Source organism: Vipera ursinii (assembly GCF_947247035.1).
Source record: "Vipera ursinii genome assembly, chromosome: 1".
Taxonomy (NCBI): domain Eukaryota; kingdom Metazoa; phylum Chordata; class Lepidosauria; order Squamata; family Viperidae; genus Vipera; species Vipera ursinii.
The window spans coordinates 239,340,943-239,360,802 of record NC_139512.1 but is presented as its reverse complement, the minus strand read 5'-3'; the positions used below and the strand labels follow the sequence as shown (position 1 = coordinate 239,360,802).

At 39.9% G+C, this 19,860-nt stretch overlaps 1 protein-coding gene across 1 annotated transcript in view; it reads right to left on the bottom strand.

The window, feature by feature from the left end:
* Positions 1 to 1,954: 1,954 nt before the first annotated feature.
* The window catches only part of BCKDHB (branched chain keto acid dehydrogenase E1 subunit beta), a 593,817-nt gene continuing 575,911 nt past the window's right edge, over positions 1,955 to 19,860 (bottom strand). Inside the window, exon 12 of the transcript XR_014494206.1 lies at positions 1,955 to 2,013. The gene's annotated coding sequence lies outside the window, so the exon portion shown is untranslated. The remainder of the gene's footprint in view (positions 2,014 to 19,860) is intronic.

Here is a 19,860-nt window from a genome sequence, read left to right as displayed (position 1 = left end):
AAGTATACAGATAAGCCTAGACTTACAACAGTTCATTTAATGACTGTTTGCAGCAGACTTATGTCTGTTGCAGCATCCCCATGGTGACATGATCAGAATTCAGATGCTTGGCAACTGGCTCAAATTTATGATGGTTACAGTGTCCCAGGATCATGTGATCCTCTTTTGCGATCTTCTGACAAGGAAAGTCAGTAGGAAACCAGATTCACTTAACAAATATCTAACTAACTTAATCACAATAACTTAACAACTGTGGCAAAAAAGTCATAAAAATCCTTCAAAACTCACAACAAATGTCTCACTTAACAACATACATTTTGGGCTCAATTGTGTTTGTAAGTCAACTACAACGACCTCCAGTGCTTTTTTTGTAAGAAAAAAGGTGCCCGAACTCACATCTTGTTAATCTTTTATTTTAAAAAGTATATATTCAGTTCTTAACATAAATTTAATTTATTGTATTTAAGGCGCCATCACAACCAGTGCAGACAAAGTACGCGTGCATTGGACTCAACACACAAGCAGTCCGCATGCACCGTTTTAATGATTTTGCTGCCGACCTGCTATGCTCAACAGTGTCATTCAAGTCCACGTGGACCAAACATCAAATTTTCAAAAGTTACTTTTAAAACTTGGAAAAATCTGTTGAAAAAAGGGGCCAGTGCATTCTATGACAAAAAAGCACTCAATTAGGAGGCAAAAGTATTCTGTATTGTAATTGCTTGAAGTCTTGTCAATTTCAGGCAGCCGTGCAAGCTGCTTGGGAGAAGGTTCTAGTCAACTAATTAAGGTCACTTAATTAGAAGTGAGCTTCTTAATTGTGGTTATTACTTATCAGGGAAGAGAAAATTTGCTCAGGAAGAGATTGCACATATGCGCTTCATCTGCACATGTGTGTGATCCAGGTAGCACACAAAACCATCCCTTCCCCCAGGTTTGTGGAAAAAATGTTTTCCATGGAATCAGTCCCTGCTGCCCAAAAGGTTGGGGACTGTGACTTTAAAGCTATGCCTGATAGACAGAGGACACACAGACAAAATACTGTTAAATCTTTTGTGATATGCGATATATTGGTATTAGGTTTCTGTACAGGAGTTCTTTCACAAAAAGAAATGTTGACAATCAGTAGTGTTAGAATATGGGACATAAGGAGGGGAGATGAACTTTGAGGCTATTCTCTGGTGATCTATTTTGTGTTTCTTTGGGAAATATCCATATCCTGTGGCATATGACTGAATGAACAGAGTTGCATTGCTTAAACCTGGTGTTGCTATATTGGATCACAATGCCAAAATCTTCCTTTTGAAGTATCTTTCAGTACGTTCTGAACTTCATGTTTAAGCACTTATGCATGTGGACTTAATAATTCAGCTATAAATGTGACAATTTATACATTTGCTACCTACCATGGAGGTATTCAGCTTGTTTCTACTTTAAGCTGCAGGTTAATAGTCTGGATACCATAATAAACAGAAAGAAGTGTACACTAAAAACACAGTTCGTGTGAACAGAAAAAAGCCTCTTCATCAATTTAAAATCAATTTCCTATACAGTGGTGCCTTAGTATTCAACTGCTTTGAAACTCATCACATTTGGTACTCAATATATTTTGATGGACATATCCTTACATATAAGATTATAATGAATTAAAATGTACTTATTGTAATGTAGACATGTCAAACACAAGGCCCGGGGGCCGGATCCGGCCCGCGAAGTGGTTTCCTGTGGCCCGCGAAGCCATCCTGGAAACAGTGAGGGAATGGCCCCCACTGCCTTAGCCCTGGCCCAGAGACCCTCCTTTTGCCAGAGACCCACAGATCTGTCCCACTCCTGCCCAGGCCCCCATAGGCACCCTTGATACGAACGATGTAGAGCTGGCCATGCCCACCCAGTAGGCCATATGCACTCTAGCCACACCCACCCAGTAGGCCACACCCACCCTGGCCATACCCACCCGGCCCCCTGAGGGCAACCGCAATGCTGATGCGGCCCTCAATGAAATTAAGTTTGACACTCCTGTTGTAATGTATTAGGATTTTTACTTGAACTGATTCACATGTCTGTTTGAATGCTGCTTAAGGTTGCTCAATGGTGTGTCTGTGTAACGGTCACTGACTAAGCCAGACTTGTTGTCTCCAAGAAGATCATTGGTTGAATTGGTGCGGGATTGGGTTCCTTTAAACCTATTGGCCACTGCCTAGTGACCAACCGTATAAGTAGCTGCACAGCAGCCTCTGTTTCAGTTCTGTTCCTGTTTGCCTCAATAAAGCATGTTCCTGTTTGCAACTTTCCATCTCGCTTATTGCCTGAAAAGAACCGGCTACACAACACTTATGATAGTCCATGACTGTAAAAAAGGTTTGGTTTGGTTTGATTTGATTGAGATATGTATTTACAGGAATTTCAGTTTTCCAAGTGATAGTCTATATGATGTAGCCTTGCATGGACCCTGGTACAAAATATTACTATATTGAGGAGGGATTGCTAAGATGAAAAGATGAATCAGCATAGTTGAATATGCTCACTAGGGTAAGCTGCTGATTGCGTGTTGGAAAAATAAGGAAGAGAGGAAGAAAGGGGCAATGAGATGGAGGGAGATACAATCCACAACTGGAGAGATATGCCACACTGTGGCGGTGCAGTGGTTAGAATGTAGTATTGCAGGGTAATTCTGCTGACTGCCAGCAGTTCAATCCTGACCAGCTCATGGTCGTCTAAGCCTTCCATCCTTCTGAGGCCAGTAAAATAAGGACCCAGATTGTTGGGGACAATATGCTGACTTTGTAAACTGCTTAGAGCAGGCATGTCAAAATGCTGGCCCGCGGGCCAGATGTGTCATGCTGAAACCATGCCCACCCCATTGCTGGCAATGGGGAAAAAGTCACGACACATCGCGTGATGTCACATGACATTGCAAGTTTGACATGCCTGGCTTAGAGAGGGCTGTAAGGCACTATGAAGCAGTATATAAGTCTACATGTTATTGCTACTGCTATAAGAAGTCTATAATCAAACTTGGCTATTGTGAAATAAGAGAAAGACAGCCAGGTGTGCAGAGAGTCTGCAGAGGCTGAAGAGAAAAAAAAATCCTACAGGAAATAAATCTGAAAGTCTGGTAGCTAATATAGTCTTCATGGCTCATTGTAGAATGCTGGATATATCTGATAAATGGAAGGTGGGGAGATGGGATGGAGTTTGGGAAAAGGAGGAGACAGAATTCTGAACCACATTTTATCATGTGTCTCACTCGCAACAATCTTTTGCCCCTAACACTTGTCCTCAGTCCTGGATGGGTGTCCTGTTTTGAATAATTGGCCTTTCTTAAAAACTCCCTTACTGCAGAATAGAGACACAGGAGAATAATAGTGATAGTGTGACATTTCTCCCCTCACATTTATTTTAAACATATTAATATATGTGTCAATAGACATATCTTTGATTTGATTTCTTACTGAAAAACTGGTGGAGAATTATGATGCTTGTCTAAGTAATTCAGAATGCAATAAGACCAAAACTTACAACCACCACAACATCTACATAAATCCTCACGTAAGATACGGTAATAATCTATGAAATATATATCATTGGAAGTGTAAAGTTATATCCTGGGGGAGTAAGAGCTGAGTCTATTTCTGTTTTATATCCTTGTTTTCTTTTTTTAAAGGAAAATCTTTAGCTACAGGGTCAGGTAGTTGACAATAAGAAAGACCTCTGTGAAGACATACTCTGAGAGAGCAAACTATCTGAGAGATAAACAAAACGTTAATCCTGGAATTCATCTAGCAGATTCCTCTATTCCAAAAATTATTTGCATGCTTTTGGGGAGTCAAGGTTTTGATGTTTAGCATCTGAAAGCAAAATTTTCTGCTTTAGAATTACAAAGGGTAGTGACTTTCATAGTTGACTTTTCAAATGCATATTTATCACTGGATAACATAATTTACCTTGATTCTCAGCCAAACACACCAGCCATTTCTACTGAAACATGCTATCTTTGAGGACACTGAGCCACCATTTGTTGTAACTGATTTAACTATGGCTTATTCACACTCGCATACCATCACTGCCTATCAGTGGCAAATAGACCAGTGTGAAAGGCATTCACTTGCTGTGATTGTGGGGTGTGTAGGCCCAGTTCAACCCTCCCCACTACTGGACACTTTCACTTTGTCACAAATCAAAAACCTTGGAAGCCAAAGAAGTAACTTTGGAAGTGTGTGAAAAAGAAACTGTGGGCTGTGGGCAGGGGGCCAAAGGCTAGCTGACTTTGTTTGCATTTTTGTGGCCTTGTGGGTGAAAGACAGATGGGCATGTGCAATTGAGGAAAAGGGAAAATAGGGAAACAACAACAACCACAAAAAGCTCCAAACCTTCTCCTCCTCATGAAAAGTTCAAAAATATCTTTGTATGTAATATAAGTGGGTTGGTTCAAGGTTCCAGACAATTTTCAGCTGTTTCTGTTTAAAGGCTCTGTGATTGTATTCCTAAAAAGTCAGCGCCGATTTTACATTTTCATTCTTCATCAGTGACTCATTGACTTTTTTCTTAAAAAACAAAAAAAAAACAAAAACTTCTTTTGCAAAGCAAGCAGTGGTATACAACCGTCTGGAACTTCTTTAGCAAAACCATAGTTTAGTCATCTGGGACTACAGCTTTTGATGCATAAAAACACAAACATTTGATTTTTATCCTGAATATGTGCAGAACAACTTCTTTTATTCCTGCACGTATATTACTTTCTCCCTTTGTACATCCAACTTTATAATTTATTCCAAGTCCTTTAGTTGGTTTAAATAAATTGGGACAATTGTTACTTACATCAAATGAGCCTTGGTGGAGCAGTGGGCTAATGCCTCCTTAAGTAACACCAGCTGCCTGCATTTAGTGCAGGTTCGCATCCCACCAGGCTCAAGGTTGACTCAGCCTTCCATCCTTCCGAGGTAGGTAAAATGAGGACCCAGATTGTTGGGGGCAATAAGCTGACTTTGTAATAATGCCGCTTGGGGTGTGTGTGAAAGCCCTAACAAGCAGGCATATACATAGAATGAAGGCTACTGCTAAGCTTGTAAGCCGCCCTGAGTCTTCGGAGAAGGGCGGGATATAAATGTAATAAAAATAAATAAAAATAAAATAAAATAATGCTCGGCCATGAGGGAAACCTGTGATAGGAATGATGCTGATATTTGCTTGATTTGCAGTAAGGTCTCACAAAAATGGGTCTTTGCACATAAAAAGACTTTACAGGCCCACAACTATCATTGTCTGGTCTCCCAAATTAAGTTGGACAAAATGCAAGTTTCTTTGCTTCAGAAACATAAAGAATTGAAGTAAAAATGACAGTGCTGCTCCAAGTCCCTCCCCCAGGTTCCTTCACACTCATTCTCTTAAAAGGGAAAGAGAGAAAAAAAAAGAAAGGAAATACATTATCCCAGGTCTTTTGTGATGCTCATAATAGTAGCCTAAGAGAAGAAAGACACCCACAGTCTCTTATCCACTCCCTTCTCCCTTGGGATGCCATACTGAGGGAAAGTTGGAAAACTTGTCAAGCCAATAATGTCTTGCAGCATCAAGCTGAGGAATCAGAAGAAATGGGCAAGGCCATTGAAAAACAGCCCACCCCAAGCTCAGCTCCAGAATTCTCAGCTGGAAACTAGATTCAAAGCAGTTGTTCTTTCACCACAGTTGAATTAGGAGATGACAGCATAGAGTGGTGGAGTAAAAAAACAACAACACCAAACCTGTCCAGAATCCCAGGGCTCAGACATGACTATCACAAGTCCAACCCTAGGCTATTAAGTCTCAGATCTATTCCAAATGCTCATCTCGCTTGCATATCTGTACTCTGTTAGCTGAGTCTTGCCAGTACCCAGGACATAAAATCTGACACAATTTGTTTAAGCAATAATGTCAAGCTCAGAGAACTTGAAGCACTATTAGGTTTTCCTTACTGGATCTGGAGATCTAAAACTATTTCAAGATTCCTAGCAAATCTATAGGATACCTTTCCCTTTTAGGGCCGCTTGGGCAACATTTTGAAGTTTTCAGTTACCATTTGGGAAGAGCCCCACAATCACAGTAATGATAATGATAATAGATGGTTTTTACTTTTCTGACTTTGTGTGAAGTCTTTCTTGGCCTTTCCAGACCGTGTTAAGTGTGTGTTTAGGCTTATATTACAATTTTAATGTGATTCAAAATGGCAGAAGACTATTCAACTCAATCAAGATGGAATTGGGACAAGAAGCGTTTGAGAGATTACCTCCTGCATCTTAAATATATACTCATATTCACACCTATGCAGAGTGTAATGCCATATGATTGAACTAGAATGGGGAGATCCAGGTTCAGATTCTCTCCCTACAATATGTAGTTAATTGGTGACTTTGATCTGTCATTCTTCTTCTGCCCATCTCCATTCCTAGGATTGACGCAGGGATAAGCAGATTGACATGAACTCCCAGAGGAAAGGTGGGGTAAAAATACCCTAAATAGATAAACATTTCCCCCATCCTAAAAAGCCTTATCAGCCATATAGATTACTTTACATTTTAGGAATGTCACTCACATGTAACAAATTATTGACATGGGTCCTAAACTAATCACATAAAAATGGATGCAATTAATTCACTACATTTACTGAATGGAATTTAGTTCCTAAGAATATTAAAGCATTGTCCATCAGATAAGTATGTCATCCTTTTGTTGAGTCGGCTGTTGAAAATGGGATAAGATACAGAAACAGTTGCCAAGCTTATCAGCAATCAGTGCTTTTTTTGTAAAAGAAAAAGGTGCCGGAACTCACACGTCATACAACCCGCTTTGTCTGCCCTACAAGGTTCCATCCAAAAAAGGTGCCGGAACTGCGTTCTGGGCGTTCTATGACAAAAAAAGCCCTGTCAGCAATACACATTTCATTTTTCATGGGAAATAAATTGGAATTCTTTTACTGTGTCACTTGTCTCTCTTGATTAAATAGATGATGTGTCTGTATGAAAGAAACCCTTATCCTATGTCTAAAGTATGAAAATCCCTAAGTGTTGTGCTTCCCTACACCTTCTAAAATGGCGTGCTTGGGCAATTTAATTCTCAGTGAGTGTTGTTATTAATTGATTCATCAAGAATTTTATGTAAATGTTACAGACTGTACTTTTCCATTTGTAAAAGATTGTGTTGGGGCATCTGTATTTTTTTAAAAAATTCCATTTATATCCCGCCCTTCTCCGAAGACTCAGGGCGGTTTACAAGCTTAGCAGTAGCAGTAGCCTTCATTCTATGTATATGCCTGCTTATTAGGGCTTTCACACACCCCTGCAAGCGGCATTATTACAAAGTCAGCTTAATTGCCCCCAACAGTCTGGGTCCTCATTTTACCTACCTCGGAAGGATGGAAGGCTGAGTCAACCTTGAGCCTGGTGGGACTCGAACCTGCACTAATTGTAGGCAGCTGGTGTTACTTAAGGAGGCATTAGCCCACTGCTCCACCAAGGCTCTTTTTTGAGGAGCAAAGTTTGCCAAGTTAGCAGCCATTTTTTTATTCCATCCCACCTGCTCTCTGGAAATCAACTTTAGATGTTGCACTAAAGAGAGGAAAGCTGTTTTCTATCTGTTTGTAAAAATTAGTCTCTGCAATGATCTTTTGTTGGACACCCCCCCACCCCCTGCTTTGTAGCAAGTTGATAAATACCACAAGCTGGAGAGCAAACTAAGCAATATTAGTGCAATCCATGTGGTTCTGGGTGAATGAGCATACACACAGATGCATAAAAAGAATGCTGTAATATATGAAAGCAGAGGAAGAGAAAGAAGTAAAGATATAAGTAGAGGAAGTAGAGGAAAAATGTTCAAGGACAGAAAATAAAGGAAATTAAAAAAGGAAGCAAAGGAACATATATTACATATAGGAACTTGTTCAGCCAAATGTTTATAGTCATCAGTAAATCTTGACCACTTAATGTAATATTGGTCAGTTTTTCCATTACATCAGTAGACATAAACAGAACATGAGCATCAGTGACCCATGACTATTAAACTGAATTGCACTGAGTTTTCAGCACTCTAGACCGATCTTTTTGCTGTTCCCCCATGCCTGATAAATCCATAATGCATCGTTTAGTCATTAGCTCCAATTTTGGGCATATGTTTAAATTATCCATTCACATCTTAAAACAATCCTTTGTAGCACCATATTAATAAATGTATGGATATTAAACTGAATGGGATGATAATGTAATATGAATACTGTAGACTTGTTTGGCAACAAGCTGTCCTAAAAGTTGAATCTTTATACTTAACCATGATAGATAAATAGACCATATATACACATAACTGCAATATTCAAATTAGAATTATCACAGACTATACATTTGTCATGTGAATAAAGATTAAAATTATACTTCTGTCCCAACAATTTCCAAATGCCTCCTGGAGCATTTAATGTAGGAAATAATTAACTATATAGTATAATTTGATCTACATGGGACTACCTATGAAGATCACTTGGAAGCTTCAGCTAGTCCAGCTGTAGCAGATCAAATAGTCAAAGGTAGAGTTCACTCTGGCTGTGTTATACCCCTACTGTAGCACTGGTTACAAGTAGGCTTCCAAGGGCAATTTAAAGTGCTAATTGTAATCTTTAAAGACCTGTATGGCTTTGAACTTGGATATTTGAACTTGCACTTCTGTGCAGAACCTATCTGTTGACTATGATCACAGAGAGAGGGTCCCTAGATCAAAAGTGTGTTGGGGACCCCAAGAGAGAGTCTTCTTGTTGGCAGCCCTCTTCCTTTGGAATAGCCCATCAATGGAAATGTTTGGCCCCATCTCTATTAGAAAAATTGGCTCTTTGAGAAATTCTGTCCCATCCATGGGAATGGGAAAAGAATGTTGATAGTTCACAGGAAAGATATATTTCAGTTTGGAGGAGATGGATAGATTATATTCAGAATAAATATGGGACTAAAAAGTTCCATTTAGCTTATGAGTAGATTTTAGAGGGATATTGTTATCTTAGTGTTAGTACTTTGTATGTATCTATGTTAAAGGGGAGTTAAAGCACATTATGAATTTGGTTAATTGTACATTATGGATAATTCTTATTTAGAATATGATTATTATAACTATAATCCTGTATTTAGCTCTGGGAAGTGGGGGGGAAGTGGGGTGGTTTGGGGTGGGGGGGATTTGGGGATATATTGTAAAATCTTGTTTCTGTAAAACTTTTTAATAAAAAAAGAATGTTGATAGTTGTCTTTAAGGAAGTAGCACCAGATGTAGGTGAAAGAATTGGAAAAGATGGGGGAAGAGTATTATGGTTCATTTTGTTTTGTATATGGCTTATTTATCATGCCACCTAAGCTTTCTTTTTACAGAGAATCAGCAACGGAACATGCTTCACATATTTATTTTATTTATTTTTATTTTAATCCCATTTATATCCCGCCCTTCTCCGAAGACTCAGGGCGGCTTACAATTTAAGCACAAACCAATGTGCTTAGCAATAATAATATAATAACATAATAAGAACATATATCAGATATTTTCTTTGGGGCCAAAAATGTTGGATTTGCATGTTGTAATAAGTCATTCTTTTGTTTTTGGTGTAGTGTATTGTGTGATCTCATCCTTTCTGGCTTCTGTAAGTTTTGGTTTCTAGATTGATAACAAAAACACACAGAGTAGCTATTCAGTATATCATGAGTAAAGACACATTGCTTTAGTCTAAACTCTAATCTAACCTTATTGGGGCTGAACAGATTTGAATGAAATATATGATAGGAAAAAGGCAATAGATCATTATAATTTCTGCAGACCATTTTGGAAATGTTGCAGCTGAATCAGGGTAGATCAGGACATTAGTTTGCCCTCATAAAGTTCTTCTCTTTGAAGCTGCTAGTGATCATATGGAAAACTAAGTTTTTATTGGACTATGACAAAGGGCAAAAGGCCTACATTCTCTATCTTGTCTATCTGTTTTGGTTTTGATGCTGCATGTTTTTGGTGGTTGCTATTTATACTTTAAGTATTTAATTCTTTGCACTTGACCTTATGTGCTGTATATTTTTATATGAAGTATTTATTTTTGCAGAAAATATAAGTGTATGATTCTTATTGGGATGTATTAATATAAATAGTCCAATTTATGGACTACTGCCTTGTCGTGGTGATGAGGCTTGTGTAATTCAATGAAGCTGTGAGCTATGCCATGCAGGGCTACCCAAGATGGACAGGTCATAGCAGACAGTTCTGACAAAACGTGATCCAGTGGAGAAGGAAATGGCAACCCACTTCAGTATCTTTGCCATGAAAACCCCATGGACAGTACCAAAAGGCAAAAAGATATGACACTGGAAGATGAGCCCCTCAGGTCGGGAGGCATCCAATATGCTACTGGGAAAGAGCAGAGGGCTAGTACTGGTAGTGCCAGAAAGAATGAAGCGACTGGGCCAAAGCCGAAAGGACGCTCAGCTGTGGATGTGTCTGGCGGTGAAAGGAAAGTCCGATGCTGTAAAGATTTTTTCTCCATAGGAACCTGGAATGTAAGATCCATGAATCAAGGCAAGCTGGATGTGGTCAAACAAGAGATGACAAGACTGAACATCAACATCTTAGGTATCAGCGAACTAAAATGGACAGGAATGGGAGAATTTAATTCAGATGACCATCAGGTATACTACTGCAGGCAAGAATCCCTCAGAAGAAATGGAGTAGCCTTCATAGTCAATAAAAGAGTAGGAAAAGGAATACTGGGATACAATCCCCAAAATGACAGAATGATCTCAGTTTGAATCCAACGCAAACCATTCAATATCACAGTAGTCCAAGTCTATGCCCCAACCACTGGTGCTGAAGAGGATGAAATTGATTGGTTCTATGAAGCCCTATAGCACCTTATAGAACTAACACCAAAAAATGATGTCCTTATCATCATGGGGGATTGGAATGCTAAAGTAGGAAGCCAAAAGATAACCAGAATAACAGGCAAGTTTGGCCTTGTTGTACAAAATGAAGCAGGGCAGAATTTTGTCAAAAGAATGAAATGATGGTGATAGCAAAAACTCTTTTCCAACAACCCAAGAGACAGCTCTACACATGGACATCACCAGACGGTCAACACAGAAATCAGATTGACTATGTGTTCTGCAGCCAAAGATGGAGAAGCTCTATACTGTCAGTAAAAACAAGACCAGGAGCTGACTGTGGCTCAGACCATGAGCTTCTTGTTGCAAAATTTAGGCTTAAACTGAAGAAAGTAGGGAAAAGCACTAGGCCACTCAGGTATGAACTAAATCATATCCCTGATGAATATACAGTAGAGGTGACAAATAGATTTAAGGAATTAGATATGATAGACAGAGTGCCTGAAGAACTATGGACAGAGGTTCACAACATTGTACAAGAGGTAGCAACTAAAACCATCCCAAACAAAAAGAAATGCAAGAAAGCAAAATGGCTGTCTGAGGAAGCTTTGCAAATAGCTGAGGAAAGGAGGGAAGCGAAAGGCAACGGAGAAAAAGAAAGATACGCCCAATTGAATGCAGAATTCCAGATAATAGCTAGAAGAGATAAGAATGCCTTCTTAAATGAACAGTGCAAAGAAATAGAAGAAAACAATAGAATAGGGAGGACCAGAGATTTCTTCAAGAAAATTGGAGAGATGAAGGGAACGTTTCATGCAAAAATGGGCATGATAAAGGACCAAAATGGCAGGGACCTAATAGAGGCAGAAGAGATTAAGAAGAGGTGGCAAAATTACACAGAAGAACTATACAAGAATGAGCTTAACATCCCTGATAACCACATTGAGGTGGTCACTCACCTCGAGCCAGATATCCTAGAATGTGAAGTGAAGTGGGCCTTAGAAAAGCTGAGCAACAACAAAGCTAGTGGAGGTGACAGTATTCCAGTTGAGCTATTCAAAATCTTAAAAGACGATGCAGTAAAAGTGCTACACTCAATCTGGCAGCAAATTTGGAAAACTCAACAGTGGCCACAGGATTGGAAAAGATCAGTTTACATTCCAATTCCAAAGAAAGGCAGTGCCAAAGAATGTTCAAACTATCGCACCATTGCACTCATTTCTCATGCTAGTAAAGTTATGCTTAAAATCCTACAAGCTAGACTCCAGCAGTATGTGGATCAAGAACTACCAGAAGTACAGGCAGGATTTTGAAGAGGCAGAGGAACTAGAGATCAAATTGTCAACATATGCTGGATCATGGAGAAAGCTAGGGAGTTCCAGAAAAACATCTACTTCTGCTTCATTGACTATGGTAAAGCCTTTGATTGTGTGGATCACAACAAACTATGGCAAGTTCTTAAAGAGATGGGAGTACCAGACCATCTTATTTGTCTCTTGAGAAATCTATATGCGGGTCAAGAAGCAAGAGTGAGTACTGGACACGGAACCACTGATTGATTCAAAATTGGGAAAGGAGTCCAGCAAGGCTGTATACTGTCACCCTGCCTGTTTAACTTATATGCAGAGCACATCATGAGAAAGGCAGGGCTAGATGAATCAAAAGTTGGAATTAAGATTGCCGGGAGAAATATCAACAACCTAAGATATGCAGATGATTCCACTCTAATGGCAGAAAGTGAAGAAGAACTAAAGAGCCTCTTGTTGCGGGTGAAGAAGGAGAGTGCAAAAGTTGGGTTGAAAATTAACATTAAGAAAACCAAGATCATGGCATCCGGCCCTCTCAATTCCTGGCAAATAGATGGGGAAGAAATGGAGGTAGTGACAGATTTTATTTTCCTGGGCTCCAAGATCACTGCAGATGGGGACTAAAGCCAAGAAATTAAAAGACGCTTGCTCCTGGGGAGGAAAGCCATGGCAAATCTAGACAGCACACTAAAAAGCAAAGACATCACCCTGTCAACAAAAGTGCGTATAGTCAAGGCTATTGTCTTCCCATTTGCAATGTATGGCAGTGAAAGTTGGACCATAAGAAAAGCTGAGTGCCAAAGAATTGAAGCCTTTGAACTATGGTGCAGGAGAAGACTCCTGCGAGTCCCTTGGACTGCAAGGCGATCAAACCAGTCAGTCCTAGAGGAGATCAACCCTGACTGCTCTTTAGAAGGCTAGATCCTGAAGTTGAAACTCAAATACTTTGGCCACCTAATGAGAAGGAAGGACTCACTGGAGAAGAGCCTAATGCTGGGAAAGATTGAGGGCAATAGAAGAAGGTGACAACAGAGAATGAGGTGGGTGGATGGAGTCACTGAAGCAGTAGGCGTGAGCTTAAATGGACTCCAGAAAATGGTAGAGGACAGGAAGGCCTGAAGGAACATTGTCGATAGGGTCGCAATGGGTCGGACATGACTTCGGAGCTAACAACAACAACAATATAAACAGTATGTATATCCATATACAGATCATATCTCTCTCTCTCTCTCTCTCTCTCTCTCTCTCTCTCTCTCTCTCTCTCTCTCTCTCTCTCTCTCTCTCTCTCTCATCTATGTATCATCTAATGTCTATAAAATCCCCTTCTCACCTTATTGATGGTCTTCCTTAATCTCAGACCCTTTACCAGAAGCCTGGGAGTTTGAGGGTTCTGCACAGGAGTTTAGCAGTTCCTAGCACTGCATTCTTTTGGTTAGAGAGCTCTGATGTCATTCCTGGGATCTGTGGGACCCATTGTCCCAGCTTAGGAGTTACAGCCCCAGATGCTGCTACCAACACTGACCACTTTGGCCTTGACTTTGCACATCCTCACCAGCTCTTCCTTCAGACCCTGGTGTTTCTTCAATTTCTCATACCCCTTCTTCCTGATGTTGCTATCACTTGGCACAATTACCTCTATCACTACTACTGTCTTCTGATCTTTGTCTACTACCACAATCTCTGGTTGATTGGCTAGTATCTGCTTGTCTGCCTGGATCTGAAGACCCACAGGATCTAAGCCCTCTTATTTTCCACAATATTCTGTGGGATCTCCCTTCTAGACTTAGGAGAGTCTAGCCCAGGGGTCCTCAACCTTGGCAACTTTAAGACTTGTGGACTTCAACTCCCAGAATTCCTCAGCTGGCTTTTGTCTTCCTGAGATGACAAATTGTATAGGTTGGAAATATAATTTAGTGTTGATTGTCTTTGCAGGTTATCTACATGTTCCTACTGTATTTCATCCGAGCATAAACACTGGAATTGACAATCTATTTCCCAAGTCCACTACCATGAGTTTGCTCTTGCCCAATCTATCTATCTATCTGTCTGTCTGTCTGTCTGTCTGTCTGTCTGTCTGTCTGTCTGTCTGTCTGTCTGTCGAACAATGGAAAACCTTTGGAGGTTCATTGAATGATCTGGAAGGCTCAGAACAAAAGGAATTATCTCTTCCAACAAGATACCATGAAGAGACTGAGCTCCAGAAAGGAAAAAGATGACACAGAGCAAGAGGTTTTCTGAGATCTTTCTGTGCAAGGGAATGTAACAGCAGGGAACAATCAACAACCAATGGGTTACCGACTAGATGACACCGCATCTCCTGGATGACCAATCATTTTCGTGTAAACAGAACATTTTGCTAATGCAGCAAAACAGTAATGAGAAAAACTCCACAAGAGAAATGTGACCTGTTTTTATTTTTTGTTTTTTAAAGATGTCTACTTTTCCTCCTAGACACACATTATCTGCCACCTTTTGGATCCTGACTCACTCTCTTCCTTTGTGCCACAGGCTAGGGGAGGCAAGTCCTTGGCATTGAGTCCCGAGTGTTCCTATGAAGGCTGTGTTGGCAGCCAGCAAGAAGAGATGATTGCCTTGCCTTTGAAAGACTGAAGTGATGACAGCAGCCTGTAATTAGAGAGCTATGTTCTTTCCCCAGGCTGAGAAATGTTTTCTGTTTGTTTTTCTAAGGAATTTTAGGAAAAGGGGAAGAAGGGTGAATTCAAAGGACAGCACTGACGTTTAATAAATACATACTGGCACAATGCAATCGAGCAATATTATTACACACATATTTTGACCTGAAATACAATCTAAACAAATGTCAACACTTTTAAAGGTTTCGTTTATAAATATCTCTAGTGAACTTGTACTTCATGTCTTTCTCTATTAACCTCTATAACTTTATGGAGTTCAGATTCAAGGTGATACCGTGTGGGGATTTTCAGATGACTTTTATTCTGCTCCATTTATGGAATGTCAAAGGTGGCGCAGATAGTGTCACTTTTCATTTAGAATTTTTCTATTGTTTCCCTCCTACTGGGTCTTTTTATTTCTGTGCCTGACCCACATACACAATCTTCTAAGGAAGGAAAGTTGGGAGAGTATCTGCACAATGCCTTTTTTTCAGATAGTCCTCAACTTGCAACCATGATTGAATGGTGGAATTGTAGGTCATGCTGGTTGATAAGCGGGTCACCCTTGACAGCATCTGATTTTATGATCTTTTTTGCAGCGGTCATTAAGCAAACACTGGGGTTGTTAAACAAACACCACAGATTTTAAGTGAATGCCATGGTCTTTAAATGAACCCATTTTTCTTCACTGGGTGCTTTTTGCTGGAAACTGGAAATAAACAACAGAACATGTTAAAACACACCAAAAATTGCAGTCACATAACTGCAAACAGTTGTAAACGGGACACCTCCCATAGCAGAGAACTGGACAATAAGATAAAATGAGTAATGGGGATAGAGTTGTACTTACTAATGCATCAGATGAAGACAAGATGAAAAGGATTAAAGGTAAAGGCTGAGAGATTTGAAAAGATTACCTCATAGATGGACAGATTTGAGTTCCAGTCACAAGAACTGGATAAGAGAAATTAGATGTTATTAAGTTTTCTTCTAGGAAGGCCCAACTTGATCAGCTTCCTGGACCAGTATAACTCATCTTGAGTATCAGTTTAGATAGGTCACTCAACTCATATGGGCGGCTACAGAAACTGAATAAATAAATAAGCTTGTCTTAATTGGCTAGCAAATAATAATATTGAAGCACTGGACAAAGCTGCTAATCATGTCAATGTTAATTTTAATAAGTAATATTGAGTATTATCACATTTATCTCCTATCTTCAAAAAATGTCATGCTAAAATAAATTATCTCCAAATGCTCTTTGCATGAAATCCCCATTTAGCATTTCTTTTGAAAGATATTTTATATCCTGAAAAAGTTATTTCAAAATTTATAAAGAATGTACACCTGCTCCCTGCCTTTAATTCTGGTTTTAAGTTTATTAAGTTTAAGTTTATTAAATTTTTATACCGCCCTTCTCCCGAAGGACTCAGGGCGGTGAACAGGGCATATGAATAAAAATACAAAAGTACAAAAGTTAAAAAAGGAATGAATTCCTTTTGAATGAATTCCTTCTATATCACTGGAGTTTTAATAGGATCCTGATATTTTTCATAAAAAATAAAATAAAAAGAAGCAGCCATTTTGCTTCTCAGACTCAATAAGGAAACCCATGTTTTTAACACATTTGTTTTAAAAAACAAAATAACAGTGCCATTTTAGTTGGGTATATTATAGGTTTTGCGTACTATGGCTATTACACTTTATTAATACAGTACAGTACCTCAATTATTTGCTCATGTCTTCTCTGTATCATCCATATGCAGCCTATTCAATACTGACTTTGTTGATTTTACCAGCTCAGGGTTACGCAACTAAGCAAAATGATACAGAAGATACTCCACCATAATGAGCTATAGACAAATTGTAATGGCCTGTAAGAATATTCTTGAGAGACAGGAGGAGCACCAATAGACTAGCCAATAAGAAGCAGCCTAGCTCAAAAAAAAAGGGAAAAGAAATGGGACATGGAAAACATCTCAGAAGGGACTATTGGGGTAAGGAGGGAAAGATGTACTGTACTTTCAGATTTGAAAGATTCTGTTACTGTAATCTCACAGGAGAGCCAATTGAAGTAGTGCTGTCTTAGGTATGGAACCAGCTGGGTGATCTTGGGTTACTCCCTTTCTCTCAGCTAAAGAGTAGGCAAGGGCATATTACTTCTGAAATCTTCTGAAGGAAACTGCAGGTATTTGTCTAAGCAGTTGCCAGGAATCAACACTGACTTGAAGGCCAAAAACAAAACAAAAATATCACAATAAAGGTAATGTTAGTACTCATGGTTGGTGTTTCTTGCCTGGAGTACCTCTAAGGGCTGGCAGGATTACCAGGATTATTCTACCATGATGGTACAATTATTCTAATGACATTGCCCAATTTTGCCTAATGATTTTTCTGAGATTTTGTTTGGCTTCTTTGGTGAAATCTCCAGTATACATTGCTGAACTTTCACTCCTTCTTCCCCTCTAGGCCTTTGAAATATATCAGACTGTTTTGTCCAGTTTTCCTTTAATTCATGCAGAACATGCCTTGGAAACATCAAGCTTCTGTCCACAGAACAGTAAATCTGTGCCAGAGGAAGCCTCTGGCCATTCCCAGACATTGTTTATGAAGAGAGTTCAAAGGGAACTCAGCCAGCTGTCTTAGCTGTTTGTATTATTCCTCTCCCTTGCCCCCAGTTGATTTTTCACATTTTCCACTCCTCAGAGAAACATATCCTTCAGGCATCCTACGAAGCCAATTCTTTACTCAGTTCTCTTTCCTAGGGAGTGTTTCTGACCTGCCCAGCATCTCTGAGTACCAGATGGGTCTGTTGACCAACCAATGGATATGTATCTTCGATTTCCTTTTGGTGTGTTCTGATGTCCCCAGGTTACAACAAAACAGTCCGCTAGGAAATTAGCCTTGGTGGAGACTGCTTTCCCTGAAGTGGAAGACGGAGCTCACATTTTAGGTTTAATGAAAAATAAAAGTATTTGAATATCACATTTACTCAATGCTGTTATTCTAGACAAACTATTCTCAGTCTAGTCCTTCCAGCTGGCACCAAATGATACCAGGTGATAGGAAGCTGATTAATACCAGTTCCTGGTGCTTTTTAGTTTCAAGTACCTCCAAAGAAACATCTTTATCTTTTCATGAAGTGAAAAAGAATAGTTAACATTTATATAACGCATATGGATCTCTTCAAAACTACAGTTAATAGCAGTTTTATTACTCGGAATAAAAAATCTCTAAAAACAGGTCAGTTTTGTTATAAATCTTCAAGACATTTTCTCGCCACTATTGCTTTAGCTCCCTAACTCCTCAAAAGCAATTCAAAGCTGATCCAGACCAATGATCAACTTTATAGCAACAGGAGAATACAAATAATATAATTCAATTCCTATCTTTCAATATTTTAGTTCATATTGTATCTACATTATGATTAGTTGCTGGGTAAGCAACAAGTAGATTCAGATGATAGGATAACAATTCTTGGAAAGACTTCCGGTGGCGACGTGACGCTGAAGACAGCCGTTTTTGGGCTGCCCGCTCCGCAGCTGTGTTTTTCCATCGTAAACAGCGCCGATCAGCTGTTTAGATGGATTTGAAGCCCCCTCCTCGGGAGAAGAGGAGGGGGTGAGGCCCCAGGTAGGGGTTGAGCTCTCTGGGGCCGCCTGAGCTGAGAGTTTGGGTGGCTGAAGGATTGAGCCCCCCCCGAAGCCTGGGTTGCTCCGAGCTGCGCAGCATCTCTGCTCCGTGATTTATGAAGCAGAGCCAGGCGTTAGCAACCACCCCTGCCAAAAGGAAATACTTTTGATTATCAAGATGCAGGCAGAGCGGTACAGGAGGTCAAGGTGATGTGGACTCTTATCTTTACTCTCTAGCTCAATGGATTTTATAGCTTTAAAGTGAAAGTGCGCAATAAGTGAAAGTGGGGGAAGATGGCGGCTAAAACTTCTAAAGCTCTTCGGAGTGCGGGGTCTTCCCTTGTGCAACAGACCTCATTGCAAGCTTTGCTTCCTCCTGCACCTCCTCCGGCATTGACGCTTAAGGATTTACAAGATGCTTTTGGAAAGCATTCACAATTGATGTGTGACATGATGGATGAAAAGTTGAAAAAGCTGGAGGAGAAAATGGAGGAGAAAATGGAGAAATTGGAGAAGAAGATGGAAGAGAAGTTTAGAGCAATGAGGGTGGACATGTTGTCTATGATTGAATCTGTAGCTGAATGTGTGCAACAGCTGGATGTAAAAGTGGAGGATCTCAGTCAAAAGAACTCTATATTAGAAGCAAAGGTATTAGAAAATGAAGTTATAAGGGATAAAATGGATGGAGAATTGAGCCTTGTTCAGTATCATCAGATGCAGTATGCTATTAGAATCAGGGGTTTAAAGGAGAATTGTAAAGAAGATTTAAAGCAGCTGATTTCTGAGGCTCTGGAAGGGGTACTGGGCCAGCCAGCATCTGAAATTGAGGGAAATATGGACAAAATTTTTCGTGTAAATTCATGGATTGCAAGACAGAGGAAGTTACCCAGAGATGTGGTGGTCTATTTTGCAAAGAGAGTAATTAGAGATGAAGTCATTCAAGCTGCCTATGATACTAAATTGGTAGTGGCTGAGCAAGAAGTCTTGGTTTTAAAAGAGATTCCTCCGAAGATTTTAAGGAGAAGGAAAGATTTTGCATTTCTAGTACAGGAACTTAAGAAATGTGATATTAAGTTTAGATGGGAGATTCCAGTTGGACTGGTGGTGACGCACAAAGGTAAAAGACATCGTCTGGTTACTGTGGCCCAGGCACGTGATTTTTATAGTAATGTGTTAAAAGCAACCCCCCTATCATTTTTGGAAGCTGTAAAGGGATACTGCAAGGGAAAGCTTCAAGATGTTGCAGATAGACAGATAGAGGACAATGGTGTTGGAGGGGATCAAGTTACAGTCTCATCGGTTGTTGCAGGAGGCCAGAGGAAGACGCGTGCTGCCCTAAGAAGAGCGAGACGAGAGCAAGAGCAAGACCAGCAGAAAGTTATGGAATCTCCAAAGCGTACTTACAGTGAAGCTGTGGACGGGGCGCGGTCCA